The sequence below is a fragment of the Equus przewalskii genome, chromosome 7, assembly GCF_037783145.1.
Source record: "Equus przewalskii isolate Varuska chromosome 7, EquPr2, whole genome shotgun sequence".
In the NCBI taxonomy this organism is placed as follows: Eukaryota; Metazoa; Chordata; class Mammalia; order Perissodactyla; family Equidae; genus Equus; species Equus przewalskii.
This window is the reverse complement of record NC_091837.1, coordinates 66,312,431-66,335,894: the sequence shown is the minus strand read 5'-3', so window position 1 is coordinate 66,335,894 and position 23,464 is coordinate 66,312,431. Positions and strand designations below refer to the sequence as shown.

The following is a 23,464-nucleotide window of genomic DNA, read 5'->3' as shown; positions in this document are numbered from 1 at the left end:
TAGTGGGTTTCCCTGAAAAAATATAGTCGTGCGTATGTAACAGAAAGAGATAGAGATTGAGAGACAAAAAGAGAGAAAGAGTGAAGAAGAAAAACACAGAAAGGAAACTTGTGGAAAATTTGAGAGAGAGACAGATGAGCAGGTATTGACAGCTTGAAAGATAGAGAGAGAGATGGGGAGGACATGACAGAGATGAATTTAGGCAGAGATGGGGAGATGGTCCATCTCCTCTTTGTGTCTCTATCTACTAAGAGGGATGCAATGGACACTGCCAACTCCACAGATGAAACGGGTAATACTGGGGCAGGTATTCCATGAAGGGGCAGGTGGAGTCTTCATTTTCTTTCTATTTCTTCTATTTCTTGTTTTTTTTTTTTAAAGAGATTGCAAGAGCACTGGCTATACTGGAGGCTCCAGGATAGAGTCAAGACTATCTGCAGTCCCAAAGCCAAGGCCAAGGGTCCTCCATCCTAGCATTTGGCCTTGGATGGATCTGAAGACAATGATTTTGAGGATGCTGGCATTGCTACCCATGAAATGAACTCAAAGGTCATGTGTGATCCCCAAAATATCTTCACATTTTGTGAATCTGTTTGCATTTACGTGTTTATGTCTTGTTTCTACAAACAGATGGTAAACTTCTTGAGGATAGGCATTTTTGTGTGAGCATAATGCCTTGAACCTAATAGGTCCTAATGAAGTCTTGTTGAATTACTAGGCCTGTACCTTCAGATAGCTTTCAATGGACAGATGCCAGAAGGTTGGAGGGAGAGTCGCCAAATAAACACTGGCTATTTCTAGAGGAAAACTCTGTAGATGGTTAGGCACCTATGAGTGGGCTGGAAGCAAAGAAAAGATGGAGGCCCTGCCTTTGAGGAACTTAGGACCCTCTTCCAAAGCCTGAGAGAGAGAGAGAAAACTCACACCAAGAACATAGATGAAGGCTGGCTTGTCAACAGGTCAACATAGGAAGACTCGGGAGGAGAGCCCCAGCTCAGAACAGAAGATCTACCCAAATCAATTTTCCAGAGAGCTGAAATGCCTCTGTTGACCGTGTTGGATGATGGTGTTTCTGGAAAACATTCCAGTCTTACCTCTGAGAAAAGCAGGGTACAGTGAACCTGTTTTAAGCCTGTCTTGTAGGTTCAGAGTGGGACCTGGAAGGCTCTTGTTTGTGCAGGAATATTTGCCCCTGTGCCCAATGGTCCCAGATGGACATGTTTTTCAAATCAATCATTCCTCTTGCATTTTCTTACTGTTCCTATCTGTTCCTATTTGTTGCATATTTCTGCTTCCTTATTTTATATATACTCAGACAAGGGAGAGCTAAGGGGAAGCTCGTTCCTGTCAGCTAGCCAACTTTTATTCATTTCTCAGGTAGCTTAAAATCGTTTCTTCTGGGAAGATTTCCAAGCCTCCCAAACTGAGGTGGGACTCAGTCTGAGGTACCCCTTGTGTACATTCTTGACTAAAATACCTACCACCCTGAATATAGTGACATGCCAATGATCTACCTGCGACATATAATTGCACATTCACTGAGGGCAGAGGTTGGGCTCACCACAGCCCGGGACACTGCTGGGTGCACAATGAGTGTTCAATATATGTTTGCTTAATGCATGGATGTGTGGGAACTGAGGGGCAGCCCGATCTCTCCCACAGAGAAAAGTATGTGCCTTGGTGCTAGCACCTTATCTGTGGGGAAGAGAGTACCAAAGGCTGACTTCTGGGTGAGTGGGGATGTGGTGCTCCTGCAGTCCTTTCTGGCCCACTTCCTCACTGTCACCCACCCATCCAACCTCCTCACACTCGCTGCTCTGTGCCTTGTCTCTAGTGCTCTCTCTGCTCCTCTCCTTCACCAATCTGTCCTAGAGCTCAGAGACTGCTTCCTCCGTGGGGCCTTCCCTGACTCTACTGCACTTGAACTTCCCTCTCCTCTGATCCATGATGGCCTTTTTAGTCTGCTTTTCACAGTGGGCACTTGGGCTTACAATGTCATCTTCCTATGTAGTTATAACCTTTCTTTCTTACACAAACATGCAATGTTAGAGCTACAAGGGATTGTAGATACATTCTCCTGTCTGCCTCCTTCAATGTGCAGGCTAGGATATTGAGGCCCAGGGGGCTTAGGTGACCTTCACCGGGGGATGCAGCAGATCAGAGAAGAAAAGTCAGGTTCCTAGCTTCAAGTCCAGGGCTGATTCCAATTCTCCCTCATTCTTAGAATTTTATACAGTATGCCACCCTAGGCCAGGGCTGCTTTAATAAATTACCACAAACTTGCTACCTTAAAACAACAAGAATTTATTCTCTCACAGTTCTAGAGGCTAAAAGTTCAAAGTCAAGATGTTGGCAAGGTCACGCTCCCTCTGGAGGCATAGGGAAGAATCTTCTCTTGCCTCTGCCAGCACCTGATGGTTCCTGGCATTCTTCTGTTTGTGGCAGCCTAACTCCAAACCTCTGCCTCTGTCTTCACATGAGCTTCGTCTCTGTCTGTCATCCCTTTTTCTGTCTCCTCCATCATTGGATTTAGGACCCACTCTAGTCCAGATGGTTTCAGCTCCGAATCTTTACCTTATTTACATCTGCAAAGACCTTTATTCAAAATAAGTTCACATTCTAAGGTTTTGGGTGGACATATCTTTGGGGAACCACCATTCAACCCACTAGAGCGCGAAATACAGCAAAAACACAGTAGTACATGCTCATTCTTGACGGATGGTAGCACTGCTGAGTGTATAACCAGGCCAGTTAGCCAACTATAGGAAGGTTCTGTGGAGGTTATTAGGTTTTTTTGTTTTTTTTTTTTTCAGGAAGATTAGCCCTGAGCTAACATCTGCTGCCAATCCTCCTCTTTTTGCTGAGGAAGACTGGCCCTGAGCTAATATCAGTGCCCATCTTCCTCTATGTTATACGTAGGACGCCTACCACAGCATAGCTTGCCAAGTGGTGCCATGTCTGCACCCGGGATCCGAACCGGTGAACACCAGGCCGCCAAAGAGGAATGTGCGCACTTAACCACTGCACCACCGGGCTGGCCCAGGTGATTGGGGTTTTGATGAAGAGAAGAACCGTGAGTTTTCTGGGTGAGGGGCAAGGTGTCAGAGGCTAGTGGGAACAAGGCTTGTGGGAGACTTGAGGATGGTGGCTTCAGCTAGTGTGTGAGTCAGAGCTGCAAGGAGCACTGGTTGGGCCCAGCAGTGGGAGAGGTCCTGCCATAGTCTGGGCTCCTGCTTCACATCAGGCTGATGAACTGTCCTTTGTTGAGAGTGTGAAGAGGTAGGTTTCTCTTCCCCAAACCTCCATTTTCTCAGGAAGGTGATTTTCTGTTCTCAGCTTGGCTCTCCCCACCCCCAATTCTGCTAAGAGAAGCCTAGCAGAGAACAGACTGGGGTGAAGGCAAGTGGCCCTGTCACATGTCCCAGTCGGCTACTTGAGAAGAAAATGAGAGAGGAGGCAAAGCTAGGCTCTGCGTTCTGCCTCCTGTGAAACACGTAGGCGGGTCTGTACACAAACAGCGGCTCATACAAATAAACCAAACCTGGCCAAAAATAACAGAGAAGGCAACAGATGCTTCCAATTAAAATGTCAGCATCTCCCAAGAAGACGAGTTCTCACGTGGTATGGGTGCTCGGGGGCCGAGGACTACTGGAAGGGACCACATATGGAAATCTGTTTGCATTATACCAGGTCCCAGATGCCACATAAGACACCGGCCTGACCTTGCAATTAACACATTGTCTGTTTCTAGGGTGTGGTATACGGATGCAGGGAAAACTCAGAAAGTTGTGAAACAGAACGATTGTTCCCACTGAGTCCTATAGGAAGTGGGGGACTCAGGAGCATTCTCGGGGAGTATTACCCTGGGAGCTTCCTCACTTCATCGTCTTTCCTCTTCACCTCCAGTTTCTCTTATTCTTCAACGTTGTGATAAAAGGAAAATCAGTTTCCAGTAATAACAGGCAGTCTTAGCTGTTCTCCTAAACCCTTAATCAAATCATTCCAATCAAATTGGCTTTGCTGTTTGTCGCTGGTAGATCCTCTTCCGCTGTCCTCCCAGGGTGGGTTTGTTTTGTTTTTCCCCAAACTCTCTTCCTAGCCCCAGATGGGTAATTACTCAGGAAACCAATCAAAGAGGCAAGGGAACAAAATGGCAGAGGAGTAGAAAGGAAACCAACATTGCTGTTTCCAAAATTTCACCGTCTCCTCCAACCAACAGGGATAGTGTATTTGAAAGGGTGCCTTATTCGGATAAATGAATCTCCTTCTTGTCCTAATTAATTTTATTATCATCACTATTATCATAAAGTCCACATTTTATAGCAAAAAATCCAACTAGAGTAATGTCCACAGACAGGAAGAACAATGGGGAAATTAATGAATTGAACCCTCATTTGCGTTTCTGTAGGGAAAGATGATAATTTGTTGGTTTTAATATGCTCCTGGATCAAGTTGCTACCCTAGGCCAGAACTGCTAGACATGAGTACCCACTGGATAATGCAAGATGTGAAACGAACTCAATACGCATTTTCATTTCTTCATGGTCACTATTACTAACCAGATAAGAGAAAGGTCGAATTGCATAAAACAAACAAATGATTAGTTTTGACAACAGAAGCTTAAACAGGATGTTAATTAGCAGCCATAGAGATGGGAAGGTCCAGGATGGGAACAATTATGCAGACAAACCCACAGTATGGCTACAATGTGCCAGGGTCCCATCCCTCACCATATGGCTGCAGTCTGGCGAATGGAGCGTTGGCAATTCATTACCATATCGCTTGGAACTCAGGAGCGGATGGTTTATGATTAGCCAATTCATTATGCTATCCTTGGTACCCCAAGGGGACCCTGAGGGCTTGCCTCCCCCGTTGTGTTATTTTAAGGACATATGACAGGGAAGGAACAGCCCTCCCTTCCCCAGCTGCCCCAAAGTACTGTTTGCTGGAAAGTTTGCTGGAATAGAGATAGAATCTTTCAAAAGAAAACAAACAGGCAAAAAATCCCCGCAGTCATGAACTGTAGCCACAGCTGGAACCATTGGAACATTCCAGGAGATAAAAACAAAGATTGCCTCCTCTTTCCCTTCCATCCTACTGAGGACACATCAGCCAACCTTGTGAGCACACTTGAGCTATGGCAAGAGTGTGATCAGAGAGAAATAAGGACTGAAGACCATTAAACCAGGAGACAGGAAACCATGGCTCTCAAAGGGGCTCTATTACTAACTAACTTTGGGTAAGTCGGCTTGATCCCTGATCCTTACCTTCAGAACCTGCAAAACAGTCACAATCCTTTCTGTCCTACCCACTTCCCAATGGTGTGGGGAGCATCTTGGGCAAAGGGTCTTTGATGGGGAAGATTACTCTGAATCTATGAGGCTGACTATGCTGCAGCAGATCAGCAGGTTAGTTATCAGAGAGATTGATTTTCAAATTGTTGGCACAGGTGGACAAGGAAGAAAGGGGCACAGCCTCTCTCATTGGATTTACTATCGATGGGGTCTGCCCATCTCTGTAATTCAGCATTTTAAGCAGAGTTGCAAGAAAGAGTGTATGGGAGTTTGTATAAGGGGAAAAATCTAGAGATGAGGCCTGAGAACTGACTAAAAGGAATGCATCTCATAGAGAGCCTGATATAGTAGCAGGAATACCTGAGGAGTCAGGAGAACATTAAGACAGGAGAGTTATGACGACAAACTACTGAAATAGAAGGAACAGAAAGGGAAAGAGGACATATTAGAACGAAACATTGAGTTAGTCACATGAGTGTTATTTGCTAAGCATTTGGCTGGGAAGGGAGGTGGCATTGAGGAAGGGAAGCCCCCTCAGTGAGCACAGAGGTCAGGCCAGTTCCATTCTGGTTAATGCACATAACATGGAGACACCCTTTTCAGAGCTTGTTCCATGAAATCCATTGCAGCCTGACCCCTAATCCTATAAAACCTGCCTCTAAGTAATAATCCCAGGACTGAGTCAAGGGTCTCAAATCCTAAAAACATACAGAACAGTCACAAACATTATCACGGCCCTGCATCGTAAATCTGACCTAAAAGAAGCACGCTTGCCACAGTCAACAGTAAATACACATTTCATTAACTCTAATTTTGTTTCCTTCTTTGAATTCCAAGGGACTCTGGGGAAGACTTTCCATGGCCCAGGTCCCTGGTAAGAGCTGTCCAGGGAACTTTAAAATGATGCCTTCTTCTTGTGATAAGTGTCCCTGTAGCAAGCAGTAGAGTCACTAAAAAAAGCAAAGATTTTGTTGATGATTCTTTAAAAAGTAAACCAAAAACACAGGTCCATCTCAGAATCCTGTGGTTTTACGGAGGCACTCCCCAGAAAATCCAGAGACCTGGGTCTGAGTCCCGAGTCTGACACTGACTCGTGGTGCAACCTTGTGCATGTCAGTTAACTTCTTTAGGCCTCAGTCCTCTCCACTACGAAGTGACTGTAAGGTACACTGCATTACATTGATCAGATGATCTTCAATAAAATGTTTCTCAGATTCAAGCGATTGCAGAGATCCAGCGTTGTGCCTTTGCTTTATGGATGTTGAAGAATGCATGTGGGTACTTTTCAGCTCTATCACTCTAGCATCCCATGATTCAATATTCTTGCCCATATTTGTGATATATGGGCATTCAGTGACCCTTGTCAACCACAAAAACCTTAGACAGGAAACTGTTCCTATAGGAATGAGATGTATTTTATGGTTCATCTTTCAGGTCTGATGAGCCCAACCAAACACCTACTGTGTGCCAGGTGCTCTGCTAGTCTCTGAGGTACAAGGATGAGAAGGCACAGACCCCGCCCTGGAGGAGCTTATGATCTGGTGGGGAGAGTTAGATGCATAAACAGGTTATTTCAGTACAAGAAGGTGTGTGAAATAATAGACTTTCAGAGAGTTTCTGAAAGTTTTTTCCCCAATAAAATTTTTTTTCACCTGCATTGGAAACAACCTGGAAGGTTGATAAACTGTACATTTTTGCCTGACTCCCACCATCCGAATCTGAATCTTAGGGGTAGAACTTGAGAATCTGCCTGTGTAAAAAGCCCTTCAGGGTCTTCTGCCTGAAACAAAAGTTCATCGTGGGAAAAGTTAGCTGTGGGAACTCACAGAAGGATGGCACAGCATCCTGCCTTTGTGGACCGCTTATTTGAGCTCTGCGCTCTTCTAGGCTCTACGGGAAATCCAATAATGTTCAAGATAGAATCCATTCCCTCCAGGAACTTACAGCCTATACTTTTTTCTAGAGCCATAAAACCAGGGTATGAGATCCAAGGATGAGGAAAAAAAAGCGGAGTTGGAGCTCGTCCCTCATGATAGTCTTGCCCTGGCCAGCTGCAGTGATGTGCCAGCTTTCTCCCCCTGTGACTCTGTTTTCCCCAGAGCAGAAGCCATTTGACCGACCAACCAACCATAGGAGACTTTACTCTGCCTAAAACTCTGGTACCATTCTGATCCTAGGAAGGTGTTAAGCAGTTTGTGTGGGTTCATTGTCACTGCCAGTCCTGCTCTGACCTTATAACTCATTATCAGACATCAGCTGTGTTCTGAGCTCCTGCTTCATCCTTATCCAGTATTCTGGGACCTCTACGGCCCTTGCTTTTCTGTGTCTATGCCAGGGACATGGTCTTCACCTGCAGCCCTGTTAATGGAGGCAGTACTACTTTCTCTATCTGGTGATGTGGCATGGCATAGGCAGAAGACAAAGCACTTTCACAAATGCTATTGCATTTCAATTACACAGCATCTTACACATTTCCCAGAGAGATAATGTTATGTCTACTTTATAGATAAGTTTTAGGGCCTTGGTTAAGCTCACAAAGCTGAGAGGTGGCAGACCCAAGCCTCAGATTGGAGTCGTCATGCTCAACTATAGGATACGTCTATTATAGAATAATCAAAGTCTTTTATCAGGAGGAATGACTGAATGGGACACAACTGGAGAGTCATTCTCTGTCTTTTTCTAAGTGTGCATTACTTGCAATGGCCTCTGATGCCTTTGGTGAACCAGTTTGCCAGACAGGAAATAGCATGGCTTTTGGAGTCCCTCTGTCCCTTACTCTCTGTATGATCTTGGGCAAGTTTTAGCCTTTCTGACCCTCAGGTTCTTTGCTCGTAAAATGGTACAATAACCCATACCAGAGAGTATTATTGATTGGGTTGAATGAAATAATGTGGACAATGTCCTTGGCTTAATAAATGTTAGCTTCCTTCCTATTTTCTTCTTCTCCTCCCAGTGCACGTGGAGCCCAAGATGCTCATCACTCCTCACTTCTGCAATGAAAGACCAGTTGCATACCTTCCAAGGCCTAGAGACCGGTGAGGAATGCTTCTTGCTGTGTTAGCTGACTCCAATAGTGACCTGGCTTGTCCTCACCTGAGCTTATCCCTCCCTCCCAACAGCACCTTGGAAATCCCACCTCTTTCTTTTTCTTTTTTTTTTGAGGAAGATTAGCCCTGAGCTAACTGCTGCCAATACTCCTCTTTTTTTGTGGAGGAAGACTGGCCCTGAGCTATCATCCATGCCCATCTTCCTCTACTTTATACATGGGATGCCTACCCCAGCATGGCTTGCCAAGTGGTGCCATGTCCACACCCGGGATCCGAACCGGTGAACCCAGGGCCACTGAAGCGGAACGTGCAAACTTAACCGCTGCGCCACAGGGCCGGCTCCTCCACCTCTTTCTGAAACCAGTTAGAACCTGGTAAAAAGGCAGAGATGGCTCCACCTTGAGTTTGAAAGTTTGTATGCCTTTGCCCCTGAACCTTACTACTCTGAACCTCAGCTGGGCACAGTAGAATACAGAAGAAAGGGCTGGGAACAAGGAAGGGACAGTGGTTCCATCAACCATGCTCTTTCTTGGGGAGCTGGAAACCTGGACACACCTACCAGAGGCTATAAACACTCATGAATCAGGATAAAGCCAGGATTTCAGGTCAGAAAGTGTTTTATAGCGACCCAGCATACCGAAGAGACACTCGTGCTCCTCGGGGCAGGTTCAAATATAGGCCAAGTGGCCAGGAGGATTGATTATTTCTACAAAGGATAATCTTTCTCACACACTATATTCTTCCTCTCCAAGTTCCACTTTTAAAAATAATAGGTAGCTAATTATTATCAATTTATTTGCTGCTTCTTATAATTACATTATCTGTGATTAACTCGCTGGGGTCTAATTTGACTCTAGAGTTATTTTGTAGGAACGCTCCATCATTGGGCACGGTGGGACTCCTGCGAGCACAGCTTCATTCTGTTGAGCTCGTGGAACTCAGTTAATGCACATGGAGAGGGACAAAGAAGGGGATGAGAAATGGCAGGAGGCTCAGTCTTGCTGAGTTGCGAAGTGCCTCCACATTCATTATTTCACTTGATACTCATACTAGCTCTATGAGGGAGCCAGAATAGCTATTATTGTCTCCAGTATATAAACTGGGAAACGGACCCAGGTCAAATCATGACATGGTGCTCAAGATAGGATTAAAACCCATATTGGCACCCTGCTGGTGCATCTCTAGGGATATGAATAATTGATTTTAATGGTAATCATTGTGCTATGCTTTGAAGTTTGCGAAATGTTTTCAAATCCCTGATCTCATTTGATCTTTACAACAATCCTGTGAGGCAGAGAAGAAATGCCAATGCCCATTTTTACAGAGGAGGAAACTTTGGTTTAGAGGCTGCTTGCCCAGGCCTTTAAGGTATGAAAACTGGGATAGGAATCCTGGGCTTCTGCCTTCTGATAAAGTGCTTTACTCCATTATAGTATGCCTGGAAGCCAAGAACTTACTAGAAACATGTGGTTTAAAAGCAACACAGAATAATCACATGACATCATATTACATTTTGTACAAAAGGCTATTCTCTGGGTATGAGGCTTGTAATTTAGGGAGTCCATGAGCCTTCTCCCAAAATAATGTTTCAGTATGTATATGTATATGCATAGCATGTATATGTATATATAAAGCATATTTTGGGGAGATTTTTTCAAACTTCCATCAGATTTTCTACAGTGTGTGACCCCCAAACATCCAGTGAGTTAGATGATTCTGGTCTCTTCTCCAGCAATGGAAGACTAAGGGTGTGCTGGGGGGCTCAGGACTGGGACGGAGGTGAGAAGGCTTCAGAGGAGACCAGGGGAACAGGGTCATCGAGCCCAAAGGACGTGAGTGTTTTAAGGTGTTGGGTCCAGACAATGGAGACACAGTGACAAATCCTGCTGAGACCAAAGGCTTGACAAATTGGTGTATCTGGCAGTCAGAGAAGTTTCCGTGGAATTGTGGGACCAGACAGTAGACTGGGAGGTGTTAAAGAAGGTGAAGATGAGGAAAGGAAGACAGAGCGTATGGAAGCACTTCTTTAAAATCTGGCAATTAAGGAAAGTGGAGAAATGGCATGTTAGCTTGGGGGAAAAGCAGGACCAAGGAAAGTTCTCTCTCTCTTTTTTTATTCCCCTTAAAAATGGGTGATGATGTGTTTGTGGAGGAAGAATCGAACTGAAAGGGAGAGACCAGGTGAGAATGCAGGAGCCTAATTAGGAGACAGGAGGGGGTGAATCCCAAGCTGAGATGGAGGGTTAACTTTAGAATAGATTTGTGACTCTCCTGAAGCAGGAGTGGTGATGGGAGGGAGAGGTGAGGATACAGAGAAAGTGTTAGCTCCTCGCACATTGCCTGCCAATTTCATCTGCAGACTACTTATGGCACTACAGCAAGCAGCAAGCTACACCATCCAGTCAGGCTGTTCCTGTCACCTCCAGGCACAAGGGCTCTTGGCTCTGGGCATCTGGCAGCTTCTCACTGCCCTTCCCAGCTTGTTCTGAGTCTCTCCGTCTCCCAGCGACTGGCATTGATGCTGTCCAGGGGCTTCTCCAGCTGTTCCCTGTGGCCTTTCCTCAAGCCCCCAGCTACACGGAATTCTCCTAGGGGTGGATTTCAGCAGTAAAATACAGAAATGTATTAGGGCAATGGGTTTTTTTGTTGTTGTTGATTTATTTGATTGCTAAACCTTTTGGAAAACTTGTACTACATAGTGCACAGATACATCACTTTATAGTTATAAAATAGATTATATTTTGCAATTTCTTTATAGAGCTTTTTTCCTGGGCCTTGGACAGGAATGGAATTCCAAATTGTTTCTAAGGTGCAATCAGAGTCTTCCTATTATTGTACTTTTAGTGCCTTTCCCAGAGACACAATCTCCTAAGTCTATGAAGAAACATTTCAATGAAATCCTAACACATATCCAAAGGCCTTTTCCCTCCCACTAAAATTCTCCAAGTATTAAATTCACCTCCAATTTCCCTTCCTAAGAGAAGATGTTCAGAGGCTTTCGAAGGTTGGCTATTCTCAGAGTGTGAAGATATATTCCTTAAGCTCCTGAGCCACTGGACCATTTTCTCTGGGAACAGGGCCACATCTAAAAATCTTTTCTGCTTCCCAAGGTAAGTGGCAGCCACTACCCTAGGTGTGAGGACTGTCCCATGGCAAGACTGGGGCCATGCTGGGGATTACTTTTGAATCCTCCTTTTCCCTTGGGGACCTCCGGCCTACTGTTCTGTGTGTCTAACCTGCTCATTGTCAGCCCAGTTCCACACGTGCCTACAAGAGCAAGATGTAGGTCAAGTTAGAATGGATCTTGTTTGGGAAGCTCAAAGATTCCCTGAGTATCCTTTTAAAAATCATATACCTCCCTCTTGCCTCGCTGTTCTCTCTCACTCTGCTTTATCATTCCTCATAGGACACCTCTCCCTCACCTGACAGATTATTTATGCTTATGTTTGTCTTTTCAGTTGAATGTGAGCTCCATGGGAACCGAGATGTTTTCTGTTTTCAACCTGCTGTATCCCCACTGGCTTGCACAGCACCTGGCCCTTCGTGAAAGCTCAAGACATATTTGTTCAATAAATTGTTGAATGGCTGTGGCGATCAGGCTAATACTTGTTTGAGTCTGAGAAGCAGTGAGGTGTAGCCAGGAAAGAGCTGAACTAGAAGTCAAGAAATCCAGGTTCACCTTCCGCCTCTGTCATCAGCCACCACATACCTCACTCCTACCATCTGTAAGGTGAGCTAGCCCCTGAAACCCCTCGCAACATTGATGTTCTGTGGATGTTTGAAAATAAGGGAAGTGTAGGAGAGGACATAGCCTTTGTTAATATTCAGTGTGGATTTACCTTCTGGTTCTACCCCTAGATAGGTGATTTTGGGGATGTCACTTAACTTCTGTGAGTTTCCAACCTTTTCATATAATAAGGGTAAGACTTCTCTCATAGAGGGCTCTGAGCACTGAATAAATATGTGTGAAGAATTGGGTTTGTTCACATCTGCTGCTACTGTTAGGGATCAGGTTGTCCTCAGGGATGGGAATGGCCTCTGCTCATTCATCTTTCCCACTTCAGCTGTCTGGCTTAGAAATAGATCACAACATTAATGGGCACGAAGCACGGCCCCTCAGGAAACTGATGTGTCACAGGGAGCCTCACCTGGCCTTTGCTCATATTAGTTGATAAAAAGCCTTTGGGTGGCCTTTGAGATTTCTGCAAGTGGGTCAGACTTGTAAGTTGGAGCTTTTCCAGATTCTGGGAGGGCTGCACTTGGTCTCATGTCGTAGGCATTACATGTCCATTCCATTCTTTTCTCTGGACTCTTGGCTGCCACATTGAAGATATTAATTATTCTACCAGTAGAGTTCTGAATTTGATTGGCATGTCTTATGAATCATGATACATAAGTGATCAAAATCCCTCAAGAGCTGGAGTTAAAGTTATTAATGAGTGTGTCTTTCCCAGAGTATTGTGGAGAGGATGAGAGAAGAAGTGGAAATGACTCACTTCAGTAAGAAGGCAAGTTGGTCTCTGTCCCAGCAGAAATACACATGGGTGGAATCCCAAGGCTGGAGTGCAGACCTGGCCTTGACTTTAATCACTGCTCCTCTGACCTGTCCTCAAGTCTTCAACTCCTCACTGTGTTCTGTAGGGTTACCAAATGGCTGGGTGGTGTTTTGGGTTCTATAATAGTTACTAGGGATCAGTCAAGTGCAGTTTGTAGCCTTCAGTTTGGTTTAAAATAGAAATGTGCCAACAGGGTCTTAGAAGTAATGCTTTTAGACTTCTGTCTTTGATTTTTTAAAAAAATTTTTTACTTTGGTCAAAATTTCTTCCTCCTTCCACATGCCTGGGTTCTTTGTCACTTTTGTCTCTCCTTCCTCTGTCTGTCATTCATTTCTTTCTGCTCCCCCGAACCCAAACTCACTCATGCATTTGACAAATATTGACTGAGAGGTGGGGACAGGGAGGGCATCAGACAGAGGAAGCAGCACATGCAAAGGTCCACAATTTAGGGAGCTCATGAAGCATTTTGGGAAACCCAGGGTTTGAGCATGGCTGGAACATGCAATCAAAGGGATGAAAAGTGAAGTTGGGAGGAAAGCAGTGGTCAGATATTGAAGGGCCTGGCTTTCTATTTTAGGAGTTTTGACTGTATCCCAAAGTTTATAGAGAACCATTAAGAAAGGCTATGTGTGTGACATGATCCAATTATGGTTTTGAAAGCTCCAGCTCTGTTATGCCAAGACTGGTTGGAGGGTGTCAGCTTGGAAACAAATTAAAGCCAAGACTTAAAGAGGGCAGTGGACAGATTGGAGAAATGTGACGGGAATAGGAACAATACAGTTTAGTAACTGTTTCAGTGATGGTGAGGAGGGAGAAAGAGGAGTCAGAGATAATCCTGAGTTTTGGCTTGGTCAAATGAGTAGATGATGTTGGTATCTGAAAGAGGAGCAGGTAGTAGTTTGATTTTTGGTGGAGTTGATGATGTATGCCTGTGAACACATGAAAGGACAGCAAACAAATCTGAGGGTAGGAGCATGAATGCATAGTGGCACCGACTTGGGGAGTGTGTAATTTCTCCTGCAGAGTTCACTCTGCCTGATGGAAGAGTGGACGTGGCTGACTTTGGCTTTACAAGGGGTCACCCAGCCCTCTCTTTCCTGGTCCCTGGATAGCTTTTCCATACTACTACTTTAGGGAAAAAAGTACAGGACACTGACAAGGTACACCCACTTTCTGCCTTGCCAGGGCTTGACTTAAAAAGTGAGAGTACGTAGAACTACTCGCCTTTCTTCTCTGCAGACATAATTTGGCGGGAACATGGCTTTCCAATCAGATGATCAAGGAGGCAGCTTGATGTTTCCATTTAGTTCTTAGGCGGTGGCCTTATTGGGCCAAGTCAAATCTCATCAAAGCCTCATACGAGGGGAAGCTGGTCCCTGCTCACTGAGCTCAGATACTCTATCAAAAACCTTCATCAAGTACCTAATGTGTTCAGGGAAAAAATAGATATGAGGCACAGAGGAAAGTTAAGATAAGGAGATGCGCTCAGAATTTATAACTAAGAAACTGGTATAAAGCAGTTGAAAGAGGAGAATTTTGGCCAAGAATCGGAAGACTAGAATTCTTATTCAAGCACTGTGGTTTACTGCTTATAGCACAGTGGTTCTCTGGCATCAGAACGCCAGCTCAAATCCTGACGCTGGTCTTGACTCTCTGAGTGACTTTGGGTTATTGCAAGGTTTAACTAATTGATGTCTCAGAGGAGGCTGCCACAAGAAAAGAGGGCGCCTTGATAGAGGTGAGATGGAAAGTTAAAATCTGGGTGTTTCTAGCAGTTGCTAAACCTAAAAGAAAAGTTGCAATTCCTGAAGAGTAGGAAGTGTGATGCATAAACGCAGAACCAGAACTATGGAGGAAGGAAAAGGTTAACAGCTCAATTAAGATCTATCCCTATGGTGGTGGAAGGTGAATGGACAGACTGGGGCTTCAAATATAACTGTCCCAAGTAGAAGTCTGGCCAAAGTATGAAGCAGTGAACAGCAAAGATGATTGTCTCCACTGAGGAACCATCAGCAAGTCCATGCCCTTTCTTGCATGGACAGGAAAGCAATGTCCAGAGGAGACAAGGTCTCATTCATGGGCACACAAGGAGTTACTACTGGCTGTAGCAGCAACTGCTAGCTGCTAACCAACTAGCCATTCCTCCTTCCTTAGCTCCCAACTTTGTAGCTGAGCTCCTTGTTGATTGAATCAAAGAAAACACTTTTTAGCCTCCCTTGGGGTTAGGGATGACTGATAAAATGCCCATGCAAGTTAAGGACTTTCAGGAAAGAATTTTTAAAGGAGTACAGAGATCCAATAGGAACTATTTTGCCCTTCCCATCCTCACTTTTTCCTGCTTCCCTCCTGGATGTCTTGGAGCAACAATGCCCATCTCAGATCATGAAGTAAACTTGGAAATGGAACTCTTGTATCTAGGGATGGCACAGAAGAAAGATAGAGAGAGCCTGAGTCCCGGTGACATCTTGCAGCGCCCATATTAGCCCCAGACTACCTACCTCTGAATTCTTTTAAGTTGAGAGAAATACCCTCTGTTTGTATTTAAGTCATTGTCATTCTTGGGTCCTATTCCTAGCCACAGAATTCCTAGCCTGCCTTGACGGAACTGGGACGACCCGGGGCCCCTTTTTTGCCTTAACTATCATGCTTGGCAGCTCTTCTTCCATGACCCCACTGTTCCCGTGAGTGGAACTGTCTCTGTGTGTGTGCACGCGTGCAAATCCAAAGCCAAAATAATTTTCAAAGCTGTCAGCTCTGTTTCCTGCAGAATCATGCTCCCCACTGCCTTCTCATTTCCACCAGAGGAAAGAGAGGCTGCTGGTGAATAACTTTTTCTTTCCCAAATTGTTTACTATATCAAACAGTCACTATCCACAGCACAGAATGTTATGATGTTAACATCTGGCTGAATTGGGTATAGTTTTCCTTAAATTAAAGAAATGAAACATTATAGGTTCAGTTCAACTCTCGTGTGCTCTCTGTCTTTGATCCTGGTATTCTCCCTCTTCCTCCAAGAAGCCATTCTCCTAAATTTGCATGGATCCTTCTCTGTGTTATAGCGCTACACATATATTCGAATCTACAAGTAATAGGGAGTATTATTTGGTATGTTTTAAATATGGATGTAAGTGACATATTAATATGATTTGATCTTTTTTCCTGCAACTTGAGTTTTCCAAAATCATCCTTCTTGATACATGTGTCTAGCTCACTGAGGCTCACTCACTGCTATGAAATATGCACTGCTTTTCCATTGTCCCATCGATAAGCATTTAGATTGCTTCCAAGTTTTCAGTATTACAAATAGTGCGATAATAAACGTCCTTTTACATGTCATATTACACACGGGAATCAGTTTTTCTAGAGCATATATCTAGACGTAAAACCAGATGTCTTAGAGATGCGTATCTTCCCTTTTACAAGATATTTCCAAATTACCATCTAAAGGGGTTAAAACAATTTGCACTTGTTCCAGAAGGGCACTGCCCATATCCCACAAAAACTTGGCATTGTGGAACCCCTTAGTTTTTGACAATTGGATAGGTGTGAAAGGGTATCTTTTTGTTTTAATTGGCATTTCTCTGATTATTAATGAGGTAGGGCATCTTTTCATATTTTTATAGGCCATTTTGATTTACATTTCTTGGAACTGTCTATTTTTATATTTTGCCTGTTTTTCTATTGGGCTGTTTGTCTTTTACTTATCGTAGTGTTTTCCTCGTGTGTTTTAGATATTAATTCTTTGTGCGTCAAATACATTGCAGACTCCTCCTCCAAATTTCTCACTTGTCTTTTGGCTTTGCTCATGGTGTCTTTGGTCATATAGAAGTCTTAGACTTTAATGTAATTCTATTTATTTCCCTTTTTCTTTTGAGCTTCTTTTTGAATCTTAAGTAACACTTTCTTGATTTTACATAAAAATATCTTCCTGTTCTTCCTATTCTTCTAATAGTTAAAAAGTTTTAGTTTGTAAACTTTTAGCCTTAAATCCATCTGGAGTTTATCTGCAATATTTTGTGTATAAAATAGAGTTCTAATGTTAATTTTCCAATACGATGAGCCAATTATTGTGACAGTATGTATCAAACAGCCCATACTTTGCCTACTTATTTGTAATCACCCCCGTCATGTACCAAGTTTCCAAAAATGCGTGGGTCTCTTTCTGCATTTCTAGGTTAGTCCATTGGTCCCTGTATCTCTCCACCTCTGCCACATTGTCTTATCAAGTTTGATGTCTGTGGTATAAGTCCCTCTTCTTTTTGTTATTTCTCAAAATTCTTTTCGCTATTCTTGGCCCCTTTTATTTTCATATGACCTTTGATTAATCTTTTAATGAAACACCTTTTTCCCACCTCTTTCAGTAGGTACTTTTCTTCCATCCCGTCCCCATTCCAATTCCAAAGATCGGGGTTCCAGCTCCAACTCTGCCACCAAATGGCCATCTGTTCTTGGCAAGTCACCTAACCTCTCTGGGTGTGAATTCCCTCATCCGTCATATCTGCTCTGCCTACCTCACAGGGTTGTTGAGCCGATCAAAGGAGATAAAGCTGTGAGACGTCTTTGAAGGGTTAAAAACACTAAGGTGAAGTCCAAAAGAGTTAAGAACAAGAATCTCAGGACTGGCCTGAGACAAAATCTGAAAAGTCAGGCATTTTTTCCTCAGCTTTCTTCTTTCTCTACCCTCCCTGACTCTCCTTTCTATTAAACTTCCAGGGTTGTGAGACACAAAGATCTTCTATCGGGGGTAGGTAGACTTATCATGATAATGTTTTAGAGGCAACTTGAATTCATAAGGCCTGGGTCCAATTTCAGACTCTAACTTTGTGACTTAAGGTAAGTCACTCAAACTCATTGAATTTCAATTTATCCACATTTACAAGGGGCATAATAATTCCCTCCAAAAATAGCATTGTGAAATTCAAAAGAAATAATATAGGTGAAAGTGCTTGGTAAAAGTGAACCCTGAGAAGAATCAGAAGGTGTTATTATTAGTGTTCTTGCTGATATTTACATGTGAAAAAGAACTTACCGAAAGGCAAGGATCTTACTGTGTTGAAGTGCTTTCCTCTCGCTACTAGAGTCTAGGCATGTAGGAGAATCAAACCCATTTTGTCTACAAGTATGGTTGACCAAGTACAGTGTCTACATAGTTTTCTAGAAGATGCAGAAGTCCTTTTCTTAAATACCCTTTCCTTTAAACTTTGCAGGTTGGATGTGTGGAGGAGTGGAGATGGTTGGGAGTCCATGATGTCTGTCTGGACAAACAGACTGAGCTATCCTTACGCAGATGGTGAGCTCAGCACTGACTTGAGGGGTGAGAGGCTCGGGGGTTGACGAGTGGGAACAACTCAGTCTTTGTTCTCCCCTGGCAGATATCACTCAGTTAAAACAAACATAAATGTCAGTCCTGATGTTGTGTGAAAGGACTTTCTCTGGAAGGAGCATACGGCAGTGCCCCTGCATCTTTCTAACTTTGCTACTCAGATGACGGGTGCATCTGTTGCTCCTGTGCCAGGATCAGACTTGGGCTTGGGCCAAATGACATCACGGGCAGGATGACACGAGACTGTAGCCCACTGGCTTGACCTAATACAGAATGCCCTTTTCCTTGGTAATTACTTTCTTGCTTTTTCCTCAGTTCTGTTGAAACAGGATTTCTTCCCTATTCTCCAGCCACCTCCGTGGCTGATGTTGGACTGTACCGTTTTGAACACCAGTCTCTGCTGGACGTTGCTGGAATCTTTCTAAACCAATATCAGCCTTACCACCTCTGCCCTCAGCCTCTGCCAATGGCCAAATCTTGGCTATGGTTTTGGTGGAGCCCTGGATTTTTGACCTGGGTTTAGATCTTAGTTCCCAGAATTCATGATCTGTCTGTCCTTTCCTCTTGGGTCCACACCATTTCTGACTCAATCTCAGCCTCATATCCCCATGTGATCTCTGCTCGCTTTGCTCCCATGTTCACACAACATCAAGGGTTTGACTCCTTCCAGACCCTGTCTTGTCTAGCTTTACAGTGAAGATGAAGCACATGACTCTTTTCCTTCTGTTTCCTAAGTTCTGAGTCTAGGACAATGTGAAAACTGTCAATCAGGTCTCATTCCACATAGACCACAGTTGATTTTATTATTATTACTTTTTAAAAATATGGATATGAAACTTAGGAATAGGTATGCTAATAGAAGCTGTGATTGCTTAGATCCTCCTTCATGAATGATCACAGGAAAAATGCATCTCAGCTGGTGACCAATTTATGAACCAAAGCTTAGTGACTAACGGATTTTGTCATTTTTCTCTCTACTAGTGGACCTGCAGGTATAATTAAAAATTTTTTTTTGGCTATGCTGAAAATAATTCGTGAAAATTCGTTAGTACTTAGAGATGGGATCAAAGGTAGTAGTGCTGTGGCTGCTGGTGAAAGTTAACTCAGTCTTTAGGAAATCCACCATTTTTAGGATTTTTAGAAAATGTCCTTAGCCTGAATTTTGTTAGGAGTAAGAATAATAAAAGGCTGCTGTAATTAAAATACTTATAAACCCACCAGACAGAGTGGTTGTGGAAAAAAAAAAAACAACTGGACACAAACGGGATAAAAATAGAGACTCATTTGGCCTGCTCACCCTCCTAGTGGGAAACCAATACAGCTGCCACTTCATTAACTGCTCTGTTAGGAAAAGTTGAGCTGACCACAAAATAATAATGGCAATAGCACAGTGATAATGACGACTCTCTGCTACATTTATCTAGCACGTTATGCTTTTCAAAGCACTTTCTGTCTATTCATGTGTTTGAGCCCCAAGTTCTCAGAATTTCCATAAGAAGGTGTGGGAGCAGGAGAGGGTGGACATCTTCCACCTGATTTGACAGATGAGGAAATTGTGGCCTACAGAGTCTAAATGACCCTTGTATCATCGCAGTGGCCAGCAGCAGCTCTGAGCCTGGGGGCTGCTCTCCACATGGGGATCCATGTTTACTGTAGCTTGCTGCTCCCTACAGTTGGAGTGATCCAACTCGCGGTCAAACATTGTCTCCAAAGACCTTACACTGCAGGCCTAAGGCTACTGGAAATGCTCTCAATAGAAAGAATGAAGTCACGAAAGAATTAGTCATTGAAGTTAGATGGGAGAATGCCAAAGAGTTGAATGAAGGAGAAAGAAAGCATTAAGAAACCTAGAAGTGGATTCCAGTCTGTCACCTGCCCCACTAGGGTTTGTGATACTGGCTAGAGATGTCTCCATATGTGCCAGAGTGGACACATTTTCCTCCTTCCTGGGACCCCACTCATGTATCTTGGAGCAATTTCCAGAAGCCATGTACTGATGGCCTCTGTAAAATGTCATCACCAACACCAATGCTACTTACCACTACCCCCACCACCAGACCCAGGTGCAATTAGTGTAACTCATCTTGAAGGAGATAAGACAATCTGAGGCCAGCGGCACAAAGAGGAACAATCCTCAGAGGCATCCCCAACTCATCTGAACAATGAGGGGGTGAGACCAGATCTCTTCAATGGTTCTGTTTATTCCAACAAGATCCCGTTTTACATTTGGCGTCATAGTATAATTTTGACTTAAAAGACCTGAGTTTGAGAGCCGTGTGGTAGCTCTGATGGGGCTATAGTGTGATCTTGGTCATTATCACTTAGCCTCCATGAGGCTCAGTTCTCTCCCCTAAGAAATGGGTGTGATAATAGTGAGTCTCCTTTCCACTTTATAAGGTTGTAATGAGAGTCAAATACCCAAATGTGAAGCACTGCAGAGAAGAGATGGTTTTGGTGATGGTTTTATTATTGGTGGTAGTGCTAATCATTGCAATTTTAGCCTAATAGTAGCAACAATATTACAAGAATCAGCAGTTGTGGTAGTGCTGGTAAGGTACTTCTGAGATTTTTCATGGTGGATACTTGCTGAGGAAGTCACTTGTGTTGAGATAATGTGTACCATGCCCTTTCTTGAATTATTTCCTTGAGGCTTTATACCAACTCTAAGAGGTAGATCCTCTTATTGTCATTTTACACAAGAAACTAAGGCTTAGAGAGAGAGACAGGCAGTTTTAAAGTTGATATCTTGAGACCCCATTGGCTTCCGTGGACTTCCAGCATTGGCAGGCACACCTAGCATTTCCAGTGTAGAACACCCTTGAATCTTTAGAGTCTGGTTATCGGTGGCTTGTTCCCTTCATTGTGAGAAGGAGGTATGTGGTTAGTATTAGAAGTTCCTTCGTATAGGGCAGAACAATTCACTACTCAAGGAATCATTGTTAGGTCAACTAATCCCTGCTCTCTGGTCAATATATGAATGCCCACTAAGAATTTCCTCAGTGAGAATTTTCTAACTCCATGATTTTCCTAGTGGAGCCCATGATATCTGCTCCCCTAGCACAGAGTGGAATTTTTGGGAAGTCACTGCTAGCCAGGGACTAACCCAAGGCCTCTTTCATCAAAGTGAGGCCTGTATGAATAGTTCTCACCAATGGGATATGATGTGTGTCAATTGTAAGCCAAGGTGGGTAGGAAGTGGGGGCGCCATCTTTACTTTCTCCTTCCCTGTCAACCAGGTAGATGCAAAAGATCTAGCATAAAACTCAGAGGCCCTAGAAGACAGTGAAACCACAAGAAAGGAGGCACCTGGGTTTCTGAATCATTGTTTTGACAAACATCCATTTGGGTCTTATATGAAGGAAAAATGATCTACTGTGTTAAACCACCATGATGTGGGTGTTATCTGTTATATCAGCTATTGCACAATAGATCCTGATGAAAAGAGACCTACCAGTATTTCAGAACTGGTTCTAATTCCCTGCCATCTTAGATACCATTGCCTTTGCTCTGCATGGATACCAGTTTGCCCATACTAAGCTGCTTTCTTTGTGCTCTATACAGGTGTAGAGCAGCTGGTCTGCTGTCAAAAAATCAGTAACTTTATGTTTGGCAAAATAGTAGTTTTCATCAGTAAGTGACCTTAAGATAACATTTACATTGCTGGAGAAGTCATTCCAACCCTGAACCAGCAGCATCCCAACTCAGGCCCTCCTTGTGACACAAGGCAGGAAAACAAAGTGTGGGGATTATTAATGATTTTATCTTCTCACCCATCCACTCTCATTTTTCAAACTTGCAAATATGTTCAGCAGTGTCAGATCTGTTCATATATTTTTGGCATATAAGTAGAACCTATCCCTTTGGAATTTTGCAGAGAAGATGGACACATGGTCATGCTACCTCATGTCTGGAAGTAGCTAGAATTGAGTTGGGAAGACACTGATTCAAGGGAAGAAGATCTTCATAGGACCCGGTTCTCTCAAGTCAATCGTAGTTCCCATGTGGTCTTAATGACCTCAGAGGGGAAAAATAATTGTAGTTTTCCATGGTAGCATTATTGGTGGTAACAGTTGTTTTAGAAGACACAAACACACCCGCAAGTTCTAGAACATACTCACAATTTCCTTGGTTGCGGTGGGATCAAAGTGTTCTAAAAGGGTCTGATGAACTTCTATTTAGTTGACTTCAAGTAGTAAGCAAAGAACAATCCTGTAAAGACAGACAGTGGAGGTCAGAAAGATATGTAGAGGATTTAAATTGCTTTGTCTTTTAATTTAATAACATTTACTCATTTTAAAATTGTAAGCAATACATGTTTGTTCTAGAAAAAATAGAAAATACAGATTAGGAAATAGGATATAAAACTCATCTGTCATCCCACCATTAGCTCTAACCACTATTAACCCATGGAACCCTTATAGATTGTTTCATGACTATTTATATATATATGGATATATATATTTTGCTATTGTTTTTAGTTTACAAAACTGGGATCATTCTGTACATACTGTTTTGTGATCTGCTTTTCTTTCATTGAATAAGATGTTATGAATATCTTTTGCCAATAAATAAACTTCAGCTATGTGGCAGACAGCTTCTAAGATGTTTCCCAATGATCCCACCCTCTTGCATCCTCACACTTGTGTAATCCACTCCCACCAGAGTATGGGCTGGATCTCTGACTTACTTCTAACCAATAGAATATGGCAAAAGCGGTGGGATATCAGTTCTGAGATTAGGTTACAAAAAGAATCTGGCTGTGGTCTTGCTCACCCTCTCCTGCTCTCTGGCTTACATACTATGATGAAGCCAACTGCTATGTTGTGAACTGCCATACAGAAAGGAGGGCAGTGGAACAGAGGCAAGGAACTGAGGGAGGCCACCAACCAGCAGGCCTGGAGGAACTGAATCCTGCCAACAACCACTTGAGTGAGCTTGAAAGTGGATCCTTTCCAAGTTAAGCCTTGAGATGATTAGCACACCTTGATTGCAGCCTTATGAAAGGCCTTGAGTCAGAGGACCCAGTTCAGCTGTGCCCACAGACTCCTGACCCACAGAAACTGTGGGATAATATAGGTTTGTTGTTTTAAACTGCTAAGTTTTGGGGTAATGTAGCCATAGACAACTAATACAAACCACATAGTTCTCAATAATTGTTTATTATTCTAATGTAAGGTTGTAACATAATTTACTCAATCTTTTCTTGCTGCAGATTTTGGTATTTTCTTTGTTTTTCTATTATAA

At 43.4% G+C, this 23,464-nt stretch overlaps 1 protein-coding gene and 1 long non-coding RNA gene across 3 annotated transcripts in view; one reads left to right on the top strand and one right to left on the bottom strand.

The window, feature by feature from the left end:
- LOC103544320 (urea transporter 2) overlaps positions 1-22,805 on the bottom strand; it is a 193,556-nt gene extending 170,751 nt beyond the window's left edge. The window contains exons 1-2 of the mRNA XM_070627585.1: positions 22,729-22,805; positions 22,339-22,429 (exon numbers count right to left, since the gene is read on the bottom strand). The gene's annotated coding sequence lies outside the window, so the exon portion shown is untranslated. The remainder of the gene's footprint in view (positions 1-22,338; positions 22,430-22,728) is intronic.
- LOC139084556 (uncharacterized) lies at positions 413-19,273 on the top strand. 2 transcript variants are annotated; one of them, XR_011542031.1, is made up of 4 exons: positions 413-3,043; positions 8,248-8,329; positions 11,800-12,071; positions 18,105-19,273. It is a non-coding gene; the product is annotated as an uncharacterized lncRNA (long non-coding RNA). The 2 variants fall into 2 exon arrangements; XR_011542032.1 differs by lacking the exon at positions 413-3,043 and adding an exon at positions 5,100-5,239.
- Positions 22,806-23,464: the final 659 nt, after the last annotated feature.